We start from the raw sequence: 16173 nt of genomic DNA on the forward strand, positions 1-16173 counted from the left end.
CCTCTGCCATCAGTTGACAAGTGAAAAAAAAATCTGGGATTTTAGTTTCCACTTTAGTTCACGTTCTGTCTCACCTTCAGGTAGTCGATGCTATAAGGAGGTACTGGGAAGAAGGATGGTAGCAAGAAACATCTATAGCAACACTGTTTTGTTGTCTTTTCTGTACCTACGCTTATATTTCCTGGCACCAACTGGGAGAGAAGGGAAGAGCAGGCGAAAGACACAAAGGCAGATCAGGTGTGTGGAAACCTCGTTCTACAACGCGCTGGGCCCACAGAATGCGGTACCAGGAACTCACATCCTCAAACACGCCCCAGCATAGCTTTCCAAGTTCTCTCTTTAGAACGGAAGCGCCTTTATACTCCCCTACTCTCCATCCCCCGCTAAAGCGCTTGGCCGTCTTGGCCATTGCCAGCGATGGCCACTATTGAGCAATCAGTCTGCGGTTCAATGGGACCAATTCATTATTCCTTTTCATGGATCCACTTGTGTCTTATCAGCTGAGCTGCTCCTTAGTACGGTCGGAGTGGGGACACGCCTGCTCACAGACCCCTTGGGGAGCCCTGCCGCCTGCAGGTGGCTCAGACCCGACCGCACAGTGCACAGTGCTGGGCATACCCTACCGTCTCTGCCCCAGGCTGTGGATGCCCCCAGGCAGTGGCTGCGTGGTCCTCATTTTTGTTGGTGTGGAGCCCACACTTCGTGATAGGAGTCTGATAATTAGTCATTGAATGAATGAGTGACTGCAGTGTCTGGGGGCAGAGTCTGCTGGGCTTTGATGCCCAAATAAAGCTTGACTTCTTCAGTGTGGGTGTCTGCGGAGTTGGAGTACTTGGAGACCTGCACAGGCTCTGCCTGCAGGGTTCACGATGTCCGTCTATAAAAGCGCACGTGCTTCATATATACAACGGAGTATTACTCAGCCATAAAAAGAAACGAAATTGAGTTATTTGTAGTGAGGTGGATGGACCCAGAGTCTGTCATACAGAGTGAAGTAAGTCAGAAAGAGAAAAACAAATACCGTATGCTAACATATATATATGGAATCTAAAAACAAACAAACAAAACCATTCGGAAGAACCTATAGGCAGGACAGGAATAAAGACGCAGATGTAGAGAATGGACTTGAGGACACGGGGAGGGGGAAGGGTGAGCTGGGACGAAGTGAGAGAGTGGCACGGACATATATACACTACCAAATGTAAAACAGATAGCTAGTGGGAAGCAGCCGCACAGCACAGGGAGATCAGCTCGGTGCTTTGTGACCACCTAGAGGGGTGGGATAGGGAGGGTGGGAGGGAGACGTAAGAGGGAGGAGACATGGGGATGTATGTATATGTATAACTGATTCACTTTGTTATACAGCAGAAACTAACACACCACTGTAAAGCAATTATACTCCAATAAAGATGTTAAAAAAAAATGTGCACGTGCTTTCTGTGAACTGCCGTGTGTTAAAGCTGCTGTTACCTTACAGCTCGGCCCTCAACAGAGACTGGCTGGAAAAGAGCTCTGTCCTGACTCTGTCCCCCTTGCACTATTAATTCCACACAACAGAACATCAGGACACACCATTTCATCACATCCAAGAGGGAAATGATAACACTGTAAGCGTAAGAGTTAGAGTTTTAAATTGCCATTTTATTTAATTAATTTATTTTTTAAAATAGAAGTATAGTTGACTTACAGTGTTGTGTTAACTTCTGCTGTACAGCAAAGTGACTCAGTTATACATATATATGCATTCTTTTTTCTATTCTTTTCTTTTCTTTTCCATTATGGTTTACCTCAGGACCTTGTTGTTTATCCAGTCTATATATAATAGTTTGCATCTACTAACCCCAAACGCCCAGTCCACTTAGTATGATAATCCCTAGCTGCATCCCTGTTGATGCACATGGCATTATTTCGTTCTTTTTCATGGCCGAGTAGTATTCCATTGTATATATATGTTATACAACATCTTCTTCATCCATTCATCTGTTGATGGATATTTAGGTTGTTTCCATGTCTTGGCTATTGTAAATAGTGCTGCTATGAACATACGGGTGCATGTATCTTTTTGAATTGTAGTTTTGTCTGGATATATTCCCAGGAGTGGGATTGCTGGATCATATGGTAATTCTACTTTTAGTTTTCTGAGGAACCTCCATACTGTTTTCCATAGTGTCTGCACCAACTTACATTCCCACCAACGGTATTCAATTGCCCATTTTAAAGTAAGGTACCTTAGTCATGGTCATCGTTGACACCTCATTATCATAATAGTTTTTACATTGTATTTATCATTTTGAAATAAAACCATGGAGGCAGACCAGGATCAGATGCACTACACACTTAGAGCTGTATTAACAGATTCACAATATACATTGCTAACTGAAGGGTAAGATACTGTGCAATGCAGGACAAAAACAAATAAAAACATTTTCAGGATTATTAATAAATTAAGCTAATAAAAATACAGTAAAAATCGTTAGTTAATTCCATCTAGAACAAGACCGTTATAGGATAGGTAAAGGATTTATTTAGACGTGTAACGTCTATTCCGCCATAAAATATGCATTTAAAATAGCTTCAGGGATTTAAAAGTCACCCTCCTTTTCTGAAGTGTCTTTGTTACTCTATGAATGACAATTACTTTACCGTTGAGTAATAACTATTATTTGACTTCCCTTATAACAATTTAATTCTATTAATACTTTGAGTTTGTCGTGATGTAATTACAATTTCATTCCCCTCTGCCTTCTCCACCCATGTGAAAGTCTCCAGACTTTGCTATTTTCGTGGAAAGATGAAAAAGGGACCTGACTCTGAAGAAGACTGGGTGTCTTCCAGTAGACCCACGGCCACTAGTTAACTCCCCACAGGATGAGAGACAGACAGACAGATGGAGAGGGGGTCAACAATGGATTAGGGAGGAGGCACTTGCTCCACTAGTACAAGGAGATCCTGCTGGGCCACCGGAGACAAAGCCACCCTGAGCCACACCAGTTCCTTCCCATTCCTGACAAACAGACGCTTTCCGTGGGCGAAGGCGCCCACATCACAGCTGGGTTTCTTTAGCATTTATGGTGGTCACAGGAATTCCAATAGCCCTTGCTTTTAAAAACAGTTGTTTTTTAAAAAATTTATTTACTTTTGTTTTATGTTGGAGTCTAGTTGATTACCAATGTTGTGCTAGTTTCAGGTGTACAGCAAAGTGATTCAGTTATATACATATCTATATCTATTCTTTTTCAGATTCTTTTCCCATTTAGGTCATTACAGAGTGTAGAGCAGAGTTCCCTGTGCTGTAGAGTAGGTCCCTGTTGGTGACCTATTTTAAATGTAGCAGTGGGTACATGTCAATCCCTGACTCCCAATCTATCCCTCACCCGCACGCCCTTCCCCCCCGGTAACCACACGTTTGTTCTCTAAGTCTGCGAGTCTAAAAAAAGTCATTTTAATTTGACTGTTCTCATTAACTGGTGACCAGAAAACAGACAAAATCAACAACGAGATGATAACCAATCTCCCTGCACTTGACCTCTGCATGTTTTTGTGAGCGTGGAGCCCATGCTCTCCATCTCTGAGCACTGACCACGGGCATCAGTAAGTGAGCAGAATGAATAGTCCATCGTCTTGACTACTATTCATGAGAGTAGCAGCCATGGAGGACCACCTGCCTGCTTTACTGCTGCAGACAGGAGATGCAGAAAGACCACAGCCAGATCATCGCAGACCAGCTTGAGTCAGACCTCAATGCTTTCTGACCCTTAGTCCACTGCTCTTCCTGGACCACCCCTCCCGACAGGGGCTTTGGAGGGGATACAGTTAAATCTACACATGACCAATGACTGTTTTCCAACCTAGATCGTATCTCCTTGTCTCCAAATGAAGGTTTGCAACAAGACAATATAAAAGATGTCAAGTAAACTTTGCTTAACTGTCGACTGCTTTCCCAAAATAGGAAATTTTCTTATCTCCTAGGATAATGTGATCGTTGCAGGGAAGCAACAGTAGAAGTGGGAGTTCTTGCCATGAGCCTCCCCAACTTCCCATCCAGGAATTATGTGAATCAGTTTAAGTGGCAGAATGTATTTTTCTTAAACAAAATCAAAATCAAAACAAAACAAAAAGCTGCTTCAAGGAAAAGATCAGATGACTGGTGCCATCCACAGTTTCCTGACTCTCTACAGATTTGGTGATCCGTCTCGCATTTTCTGGCACAGTTTTGCTTCCAATTATACAGCCAGTCTACCCACGAATACATTCCCATGAATACATTTGCATTATGAAGACCACGTGTTCTTATCCTTGGCTTGTAAAGTAAGTAATATACCTAATAGGGAGCCCAGAGAGAGGAAGAAAGGGCTTTCTGGATTGATCACCTGGCTTTGTTTTCTTTTGTTATGGAGATTGTCATTTAAAAACATTTCTAAGATGGACCCAGTTTTAAATGTCATGGCTTTCCATTAGCATACATTTTCAAAAAAGCTGAGAACATATTTACCTTAGACTTTAGATTCCCTCTTATGCCTGCAGTAGGACAAAAGTCAACCGTTTAAATTTCTACTTAGAAAATAAAACTTTATCTCTTGCTCTAGAGCCATTGGGCACTCAGAGAAGCTGTGACATGACATATGGGTCTTTTGCATAGTAAGCCCCTGGCTGCCTTCCTGGCTGGGAAATTCTTTTTATTTGTTGGCTGCGTTGGATCATCGTTACTGCATGCGGGCTTCCTCTAATTGCGGCGAGCAGGGGCTACTCTTCGTTGTGGTGCGCGGGCTTCTCGTTGCGGTGGCTTCTCTTGTTGCGGAACACAGGCTCTAGGTGCACGGGCTTCAGCAGTTGTGGCTCGCAGGCTCTAAAGCGCAGGCTCAGTAGTTGTGACACATGTGCTTAGTTGCTCCGTGGCATGTGGGATCTTTCTGGACCAGGGTTCGAACCTGTGTCCCCTACATCGGCAGGCAGACTCTCAACCACTGCGCCACCAGGGAAGCCCCTGGCTTGGGAATTCTGAGAAAGAATAGCGATCAGGGCAGAAATGCAGGTCATCAGGGCTACAGAATACCACTTCCTGTGTGGCCCACAGCAAGGCCTGGCACAGACGTGAGATTCCAGAGGCAGAAGTGGCTCTTCCTCCAGGCCTCGTCTTCCCGAGGGACTGAGCCTTCTCTGATGACCCTGTGACCTACCACCTTTCTTTTTTTGCAGACCATGAGCTGAACAGGTAGTCACTAATAAACCCACCAGTGAAATGCGCCCGAGGAAAATTAAGTAATTTTGCTACACAATCATTCTACCATGTCCTATTTCACAGCCCTTCTGGCTTTTAAATATCTTTTAATAAATGAAGCAAATGAACAAATGTTTCAGACAATTTTCTGCTGTGCATTTTTCTTGGGGTAAGAACAAAAGGTTCTTTGGCTATCTTTTTTATCTGCAGGAAGGTCAAAAGCTGTATGTGTTCCAATAAAACTGCATAAATTGAATTACTGAATGCTTTCAGAAGACTTGTACTCTGAACCAGTATTCCTGGGAAGTAAGTAATCACCACATCATTTATGTGGCTCTAGAGAAGAGCTGTTCCTCTCACATTTACTGGAAGGAAAGCCAACCAGGTCTTGAATCCTGCTGTTGCTGAGAAACTGAGAGCTCGGGTCCTTGAAGGAATTCCTTCAGAGGATTCCTGAGCACATGAATTCTGGCCGCTCGGGGGATACCTGGCTTACCTACTCCTAACATTTCCTCCACCCTTAAGTTCACGTTTTAGTACAACCTCCAATTCCTCCTTAATCTCTCCAGTTTTTGCTTGACAAAAGTTATGAGCAGGTAACGGTTAAAATCCAATTCAACCACAGCACAGGCGTTTCTTTGCAGCTGACGATGCCCCATCCTCGGACCAGCTGCGTAAGGACCAGCTTGGGAGACACGACAACAACGGCCCATGCTCCAAGGATGCTTTTCACAGGAGGGATTTTTAAATACAATACGCACATTTAGGCAATGCTTAGTGTTCAGGGCAGATTTTTAATATGCAGATACAATTTAACGCACCAACTATGGACTTTTTATTATGAAAAAAACCACTTTATGTTATTTTGGGGATTGAAGTTAATGGTCTCACTGCACCGCCTGTTAGAATTTTCATAAATAGACTTAGGCTTTGACTCTGCTTAAAATGTAATTAAAGTGTTTCCTCTGACTACCTTAGCTCATCTATACTGAGAAAAGGCAGCAAACTGGGGAACCACTCTGCAAGAATAATAAGTCTCCAAAACAATAAAAATGAAAGCAGGCAAAGGTCCAGCGAATACCAATGACTCCACGTAAAGATGCTGCACGCTCCCTGGGCACAGAGAAGGATGTGGAACATCTCACACGCGGCCATTTTTTTCTGAACAGGAAACATGTTTTTGTGATTCAGTAACCTCCTTCCCACCCCTCACACCACCATCATTTTCCACAGGATATAATTATACGTCGCAGTTGCCCACCTCAAGAGAATGTTACTCCAAAATGCTGCAGTCAGTTAAAAATGTCACAGCTCCCAGATATTAAAAAAGGAGAAAAAATCCCCAAACCCTATTCAACAGAAAAGCTGCCGGGAAGGACGGGATGCAGGTCAAGGCTGTATCTAATGCACGGTGTGTTCTCAGGCAGTGCAGGGTCGAGTTGTTTTTAGAAGCTTCTGAAATCGAAGTTTTCCTCCCTTTCTCATATGAATAAAACTGCACGTAAAATGACTAAAATCACCACGCTAAAAGAAGGAAGATGCCCTCACTGGGGCGTGCAAAGTCTCTGAACTTCTTTGTTTTCTCCCCATACACCTCTTTGGGTTCTTCCAACACTGCATTTTATTTGGTCTATATAAACTATTTATTGCTATTGCACTAAAGCCACCTCTGCTTGCCTGACAGGCCGCAGGGTGGAGTGTGGATGGGAAGGTGGCCCTGGCAGCTCGGGGCCAGAGGCAGCGGTGGCCACCAGTCACTGCCATCATCAGTGTCCCGGACAGAGGCAGCCAAAGGGAGTGTGTGAGCCTTCAAGGGCAAGAGAGGTGAGGGCTGGGTGAAACAAGAACCTTGACCCAGGAACTGTTATTTCTAAACAAACTGAAATCTAAATGCCAACACACTGACATCTTTAAAGAACTTGCTAATTAATCTCAGGACTTCAAATGGCCATGTTTTAGTACAATGTAATTCAATTCCAAGTGTAATTTCTATTTTGCAGGATTCAGCTGGTGATGCTCTAGGCAATAGTTGCCACATTGCCTTCCTTTACCTAACATCTCTTTCTTACGTGATAATGGACGTGAGGTTTAGAGCCCAAAACATTATGTGATGTTCTAGTGCCCAGAAACAGTACCCCTGACATTTGACTGAGCTTAAAAATGTTTTTTATTCTGTTGGATATTACTCTGAATGAGTGACTTTTCACAGCAATGTCTTATATGAATAATATATGCTTATGGCATCTTTGAAGTTCCACCAGGCAAGTCTTTATTTCTACTGCGTAGAGAAGGGAATTTAGGATCAGAAGGCATGAAGTGGATTGCCTGCAACCACGCAGCAGGGAAGCAGAACAGCTGGGGCCTGGACCCAGGGCTGCCTGGCTCTGAACCCTGTGTTCCTTGTGCTTGACCACCTAGCTGGCCGAGGACGCGTGCCTTTGTGCTCACCGCATCACACTGCACATTCAGCTTTCTGAAGTCGCCCTGTCCGTGGGTCAGAAGTCGCCAGGCATTTCTGGTTTCCACTTTTTGTGGAATAATCCTGTTGGATGACACACAGCTCTCTTACCATCTGCACAGTGATTTTCCCGGGATGTGAAGCCATGTGCACCCTGGAGAGACCCTCAACAGACCTGCTTTTCAGGAAATTTGCCCAATTTCAAAGCTCCTTTTCTTCCCACCTTCAGAATTATTGCAGTACTAAGCTCCCGCTAATGATGTGACATATCCCTCAAGTGAATTGAAGCAGGAAAAAAAATCTGAAAACCACTGATCAAGTGGGCAGAGAGAAAAAAAAATACTCCTCAGTTCAGTGATGGAGAAAAAGAGGTGAAACAGTAACTTCGAAGCCTGGGTTGTTGCTGAACATTCCACAGGCAAGGCCAATATCTCACGGAATCACAAAGACCGAGGCATAGTAAGGTGGCTTTGTCAAAATGGATTACGGACCTAATGTAAGACTGGAAACCATAAAGTTTCTGGAAGAAAACACAGGCAGAACTTTCTTTGACATAAATCATAGCAATATTTGTTTAGATCTTGTCACTTAAAGCAAAGCAAATAAAAGCAAAAACAAAAAAATGGGACCTAGTTAAACTTATAAGTTTATGCACAGCAAAGGAAACCATCAACAAAATGAAAAGACAACCTACAGAATGGGAGAAAATATTTGCAAATGATATGACCGATAAAGGGTTAATATCCAAAATACATAAACTGCTCATACAACTCAACATCAAAAAAGCAAACAACCCGATTAAAAAATGAGCAGAAAACCTGAATAGGCATTTTTCCAAAGAAGACATAGAGATGGCCAACAGGCACATGAAAAGATGCTCTACATCGCTAGTCATCAGATAAATGCAAATTAAAACTACGAGATATCACCTCACACCTGTCAGCATGGCTATCATCAAAAAGAACACAAATAACATATGTTGGAGAGGGTGTGGAGAAAAGGGAACCCTTGTACACTCTTGGTGGGAATGTAAGTTGGTGCAGCCACTGTGGAGAACAGTATGGAGGTTCCTCAAAAAACTAAAAATAGAACTACCATATGACCCAGTGATTCCATCCCTGGGTATATATCCCCCCAAAATGAAAACACTAATTTGACACAATACATGTACCTCAATGTTCGTAGCAGCATTATTTACAGTAGGAAAGACATGGAAGCAACCTAAGTGTCCATCAACGGATGAATGGATAAAGAAGATGTGGTACATATATACAATGGAACACTATTCAGACACAAAAAAGAACGAAATTTTGCCATTTGCAAAAACATGGATGGACTTGGAGGGTATTATGCTAAGTGAAATAAGTCAATCAGAGAAAGACAAATATTGTATGATATCACTTAAATGTAGAAAAACCAAACCAGTGAATACCACAAAAAAGAAACAGACTCACTGATATAGAAAACAAACTAGTGGTTACCAGTGGGGAGAGGGAAGGTGGGGAGCAAGATAGGGTAGGGGATTAAGAGGTACAAACTAGGGCTTCCCCGGTGGCTCAGTGGTTAAAAATCCGCCTGCTAATGCAGGGGACATGGGTTCAAGCCCTGGTCCAGGAAGATCCCACATGTGACACAGCAACTAAGCCCACGCGCCACAACTACTGAGCCTGCACTCTAGAGCACGCTAGCCACAACTACTGAAGCCCGCGCACGTAGAGCCTGTGCTCCGCAACAACAGAGCCACTGCAATGAGAAGCCCGTGCACCTCAACGAAGAGTAGCCCCCGCTCACCACAACTAGAGAAAGCCGTGCACAGCAATGAAGACCCAAAAAAGCAGCCCAAAAAAAGAGGTACCAACTACTAGATATAAAATAAATAAGCTACAAGAATATATTGTTTAACACAGGAAATACAGCCAATATTTTATAATAACTATAAATGGAATATAACCTTTAAAAATTGTGAACCACTACATTATACATCTGAAAATTACATAATATTGTACATCAATAATAAATAAATAAATAAAATATCTATACAAGAAAGGGGGCTATTTTGATATATTTGGTGTGAGTTAAGAGGCAGAGGGTAGCTGTTTGGGGATAGTCAACCCTTTCCTGGCATTCATTCCTCTTCCCTTTGTTCCCTGGAAGGAAGCTTAGTGACAAGACCCGCTGTGCTCAGCAGGGCCCAGTGACGCCTCCCATCTGGTCTACCTTCTCAGGCCTGGAAGCCCCCGTCCCACACACATGAGTGAAACCAAGCAGGACCCTATGGTCCTTCCCACCATGTCCTCCACTTGCCTTTTGTCTATAGAAAAACTTTAGCCAAAGAATAACTTTAATCAGAGAAGTGAGAAAATACAGAAACAAAAGAAAACAGTCCAACAAGACTAAACAATAATAGTTTAGTCATTAAGCAAAGTCAAGGACCTTCAGTTTCTCCTCAAGGGCTATAGATAATGTTCTGAGCCGTATCCTGTGAGCTGTCTTATAGATACTGAAACCTCCACCAGGTGGGAGAAGTTAACTACATGATGACCAGACTGTAGCCATGACATAAGCTGCCACAATTCCGAGGACTGGCCTCAAGGAAGTGGGAACAAACCAACCCTGGAACTGAATATTAACGGTACTTAAAGCAATCAAGATGACTCTGGTCAGACCACCGATGACCAATAACAAGACGACGGTCAAGGCTGACTGTGCTGTTTCTGCATGTAGCCCCCTCCCTCCGTCTCTGAAACCTCTTGCCCACTGATTGTCAGTTGCGGGGGGAGTCAGCCTTTGGACAGGAGTCCCCCACCCTCATCCTGCCCAAGTTGCCGGCATCCAAAATAAAGCAAACTTTCCTTTCCAGCAACCTTGCCTCTTTACTGGTTTTTGAGCGGCGAGCAGCTGGACCCCACTTTCAGTTTCAGGAGGATGTTCTCACCCACTGATGCTGAGGAGGCAGCACAGAGTTTTGGGGAGTCGCTTGTCCCCTGGCACTTGTCCCCTGAAGGGGGCTTGAGACGGATATTCCTCAGTTTGAAAGTCAAAGGCTGCATGTACAGACTCATCCTTCTAGATGGTCCCGATAGGGTCTCTGCTGCTTCTTGAGCAGGGAGGATGGGGTAGCAGAGGGGCTGCACTGCAAGGGATATACAGCACTGTTTATATGTTTATATTCACTACATAAATCTTGGTCCAAGTTTACTTTTTTTTTTTTTTTTGCGATACGCGGGCCTCTCACTGCTGCGGCCTCTCCCGTTGCGGAGCTCAGGCTCTGGGCGCGGAGGCTCAGCGACCATGGCTCACGGGCCCAGCCACTCCGCGGCATGTGGGATCTTCCCGGACCGGGGCATGAACCCGTGTCCCCCAGGCTCCGGACGCGCAGGCTCAGCGGCCACGGCTCACGGGCCCAGCCGCTCCGCGGCACGTGGGACCCTCCCGGACCGGGGCACGAACCCGCGCCCCCTGCATCGGCAGGCGGACTCCCAACCACTGCGCCACCAGGGAAGCCCCAAGTTTACTTTTTTGATTTGGGCATGCCTATCTCTGATCACAGTCACAGGACATCATGAGATCAAGCAATTTTGCAAAGGTCCTGGAACTTGGTCCTGGCCCTGTCCTCACTGCATTACCCTGGCGCTTCCAAGGAGGCCCAGTCATCAGATGGGGTGTCAAAATCGTGATGCCAATGAGCGGGTTGTCACAGGTGGCCACCAAGAAGGGGACTGCTCTGCTTTAAAGGCAGGTGAAAACGACTGATGTAATTGCTTTGTTGCCTCTCTAAAATCAGTCTGGGTTTGAGTCCTTCCTCAGAGAGTGCCACCATCTTTCGGAGAGATAACGATTTTCATTTCCCCTCAGATGCAGATATTGCCAGGGTCTGAGATGTTAATACAACTCGAGAACTGTAATTTCCTCTACCTCTGTACCTGCCTTGGAAGAGTGATTTTGTCGGTGAGCCTGTGCTAACAGTGCCCAGATCTTCAGAGATGAGCAAGGGTCCCCTTTGGCAAAAGGAATCCTTGAAACATCTAGAGAACAAATGGATGCTTTTGCAGAAAGCAAGCTGCTCCTTTCCTTCTGGGACTAGCCAGAAAAGCTGACTTCCACTCACTTCTGGTCTGCATTACTGCAGTAGCTTCCTACCTGGTCACTTCACCTCCCTGTGGTTTATACACTTCTCCTAGGGTAAGCTTTTAAAAAAGCACGTGGGCACCTGCCATGTCCCTATTTGAAAACATAGCCAAGTCTCCCTACTGACAACAGGGCAGTCTCAAGGACCTAGAGACTTGACACGTGCAGTGTACCAGGTAAACAGGAAGTGCTCAGTCAGCGCTAGCAATTACTGTTGTTCTAAAATTAGAGCTTCAGACTTCGATGACAGTAAATCCTTACTGACTTTGCTGCCATTTTTTGTTAGCGTCACCCTGACAATGTCCTTTCCATTGTTTTCCTCTATGTTTTCCCTCCACGGATTCTATACAGCATTTAGCAGTGGGGCGATTATTGTTCTTTCCTTTCTGTTGAAAAACAAACATCTTTTCCATGGTATTTCTTGGAGAGCTGTGAGTTTAAAAATGTCCTCACCTCACAAATCACAGCACAGACGCTCCATCAAATGTGGCTGAAAATCTAAGGATACGTTTTTAGACATGACAGGCTTGGAAAGAACAAGTATAGCAAAAAAAGGAATTTTAATGAGAGGTTTGTGACTCTCTCTTTGACATCTATTCATTTATAAAACCTATCGGCACCATTCCCAGGCTCTTCCTGCAGGACCTGAGACACGAGATTCACGGTAAAAATTTAGAAGGGAGGATTATTTTAGAAATTAGGAAATCAAGGTTAGAAATACCTTTTCTAACAGTTTAGTGAAGAATAATTACATCTCAATGTATTCTGTCAGAAAGTTTAACTTCTCTTAGAAGCAAACATTCTTATTGAAAATTATAACATATTTTGAAATTGGAGTCATAGCTGCTTTCCTTTATTGACTGATGTTTGGACAAATGTCATTTCTTATTGAAAGATGGGTATGGAGATTACCTAAAAAACTAAAAATAGAGCTACCATATGACCCAGAAATCCCACTCCTAGGCATATATCCGGAGAAAACCATAATTTGAAAGGATGCAGGCACCCCAATGTTCATTGCTGTACTATTTATAATAGCCAGGACATGGAAGCAACGTAAATATCCATCGACAGAGGAATGGATAAAGAAGATGTGGTACATATATACAATGGAATATTACTCAGCCATAAAAAGGAACGAAATAGTGCCATTTGCAGAGACGTGGATGGACCCAGAGATTGTCTTACAGAGTGAAGTAAGTCAGAAAGAGAAAAACAAATATCATACAACATTGCTTATATGTGGAATCTAGAAAAATGGTACAGATGAACTTATTTGCAAAGCAGAAATAGAGTCACAGACGTAGAAAACAAACTTATGGTTACCAAGGGGGGCAGGGGTGGCGGTGGGATGAAATGGGAGATTGGGACTGACGTATACACACTACTATGTATAAAACAGATAACCAATGAGAACCTACTGCACAGCACAGGGAACTCTACTCAGTGCTTTGTGGTGACCTAAATGGGAAGGAAATCTGAAAAAGAGGGAATATTTATATACGTATAGCTGATTCCCTTTGCTGTACAGCAGAAACTAACACAACATTGTAAAGCAACTATATTCCAATAAAAATTAATTTAAAAATTTGGGGACACCATCACCCTAGGTGTCCAGAGACTTCTTGTGACGGAAGTCTTGGCTCTGAGCCGTAGAATCTGGGTGTGAGGAGGAGACTGAAAGCAAAGTTGAAACAGTGAGGCTGCACCAGGCAGGGCGGGAATCTTGGTGGAAGTTTCCATGTGCTGATCACCCCTCCCGAGAGAGGGAATCCCGAAAGGACCAACTCATCTCTCAAAGCAGATCAGACATTAGTGGCTAAAATCATCTTACCACAGACCTTGGGTGGAATGCTTTATTCATCTGCATGTGCTCCCTACAAACTGTCATCATCTTCTGAAGATGCTTTTGGTTTGGGAAGATGCAGGTAGGTGGAGGGGAAGATGAAACAAAAATCCCGAAGGCAAGTGAGCTTTGACAGAGTAGCCAGTATCACTCCACGAGCTCTTCCCAAGTCTCAGTCCCTGGGTCCCACCTTCGCTATTTCCCCTGTCCTCTCACCTCTTCCCTCTCATTTACTTATTTAAAGTATTATATATTTAAATGTTTATTTGGAAATGAGATTTCATATGACTTCAGTAAGTGGAAGGCCAAAACACACATCACAGGTAAAGATAACAGAAAAAAGTCAAGGCAACAAACTCACAACAACGATATCAATCCTGCCTGGCAGTGCTGCTTAGCCACATTCTGAGCCCGAGGCCTCTTCTTTCTCGAGAGAGAAAGATGCTCTAGCCCCAAACACAGGCTCACGGGTGAATCAATCAAAGGACCAAAAGAACCAACTGCACGGGCAGTCACTTCCTCACCCTGTATATCAGCACTGCTTATTCCTCATGAGTGGACTTCCCAAAAGCCACCTGGAACAGTACCTGCTGCTTGCATTTCACACTTGGGGGGAACTCTGAACTCACCTTCAATCTTGGCTCCCAACACAGGGTGCAGAAGAGGAAAGAGCATGGGATCTAGGACCAGAAGACTGGGCTTGGAATCCCAGCTCTGACTGATTCCTAAGCACGTGGCCACAGGCCAGTTACTGAATTTGGTTTTTAATTTATCCAATTGGAATACTCTAATAATTTAAATTACTTAACAGCATTGCTTTCAGTATTCAAACCAATGAATGTCAGTTAAGAGAGCATGTAAGGAGCTTATACACATTAAGTGCCCTACAACTGTCATGTAATCAGTACAATGTATGTCATGCACAGGGCATTTGAGCATGAAGGCCAGTCTCCTCCTCTACCAGGAGCCCCAAGGGGCGGAGCTGAGCCTCTGCTCATCCTTGGTGCCCAGCATCCACCTGGCACATAGGCGGAGCTCTGTAAGTATTAGTGAACGAACAGGTGACAGTTATAAATCAGAAGATTCCTACATTACAAGTGTACATGAATTTGATATTTTTGAGGCTTGGTTCTTTAAAAAGTTTTTAAAAAATTATATGCTTTTATTTGGTTTTAAATAAATTGCTATCATGATTAAGAGAGTACTACTGACCCAGAGAACTATATTCAATATCCTGTGATAAACCATAATGGAAAAGAATATGAAATAGAATATGTATGTATAACTGAATCCCTCTGACGTACACCAGAAGATAACACAACATTGTAAATCAACTATTCTTCAATTATTAAAAAAAAAATAGAGTACTACTGAAGCGGCACAGTTTACAATGGAGGGCACTGAACTCAGAATTTTAAAAATTCCACCAATGTTCTATAGTGTAATTTCTGTTTTTTTTTTTTTTAGGTTCACAATCTGCTGAAAGGATAACAATTAGTTTAAGTGAACCAAGGTCAGACGTTAAGAGGAAATAGCAAAAAGTGTATTTAGAAGGTGCTGATGCTTTAAAAGACGAAGACTTGGCCCTAATCCAAGGAACCAGATATTAGATTAAAACCTTGGGGAGGGCTTCCCTGGTGGCGCAGTGGTTGAGAGTCCGCCTGCCGATGCAGGGGACCCGGGTTCGTGCCCCGGTCTGGGAAGATCCCACATGCCGCGGAGCAGCTGAGCCCATGAGCCATGGCTGGTGAGCCTGCGCGTCCGGAGTCTGTACTCCGCAACGGGAGAGGCCACAACAGTGAGAGGCTCCCGGCCCCCCAAAAAAAAAAAAAAAAAAAAAAAAAAAAAAAAAAAAAAAAAAAACCTTGGGGGCGTGCGGTTCAATTTTTTATTTAGAACTACAAGGTTTGGGATTAAACTAAAAATGAGATGCTTAATGCTATTAGAAGTACTGCCTCAAAACATTTTAGAGAAGGCAAGAGAGCTGAAAGTAAAGTAAACTCAAGGGTCAATACTGAAATGCAAACAACAAAGATCTAATGCCCTTGGAGCAACTATATTAACATCTCCATCATAAGACAGAATGAACTTTCACACGATCATCAGAGACTGTTGTTTCAGCAAAGAAGACTTCTGAAAGGGGATCTGAATTTTTGCCAAGAAGAAGTATGGGGAGGAAAAAATTCTGGCTCACAATATTTTGATTACATAATTCTTTTAGTGAAATCACCATAAGCTCTCAATTTAGTAGTATTAATAAGAATGCCAGATAATATTAAATAAATGACATTAATAATAATACAAGATAAGTGCAGCATATTTGCTAAGTTCTGAGTACTATTCTAGGTGCTTTACCCATAATCTCTCATAGATATTATTACCCATAATAATAAAGCCTTATTATTATTATTATCCATGATAATATGTATGTTATTTATCTAAAACATCTCATAGACATCTTTTCTTTACAGAAACGAATCCTTCATGCATTCTCTTGTTACAGCTTTTACTTATGCTCAGGGA

General features: G+C 43.3%; 1 protein-coding gene across 1 annotated transcript in view; it reads right to left on the bottom strand.

Moving 5' to 3' along the window:
* The window catches only part of PTPRM (protein tyrosine phosphatase receptor type M), a 594672-nt gene that overhangs the window by 102970 nt on the left and 475529 nt on the right, over positions 1-16173 (bottom strand).

Source organism: Lipotes vexillifer, unplaced genomic scaffold (genome assembly GCF_000442215.2).
Source record: "Lipotes vexillifer unplaced genomic scaffold, Lipotes_vexillifer_v1.1 scaffold447, whole genome shotgun sequence".
NCBI classification, from domain to species: Eukaryota; Metazoa; Chordata; class Mammalia; order Artiodactyla; family Lipotidae; genus Lipotes; species Lipotes vexillifer.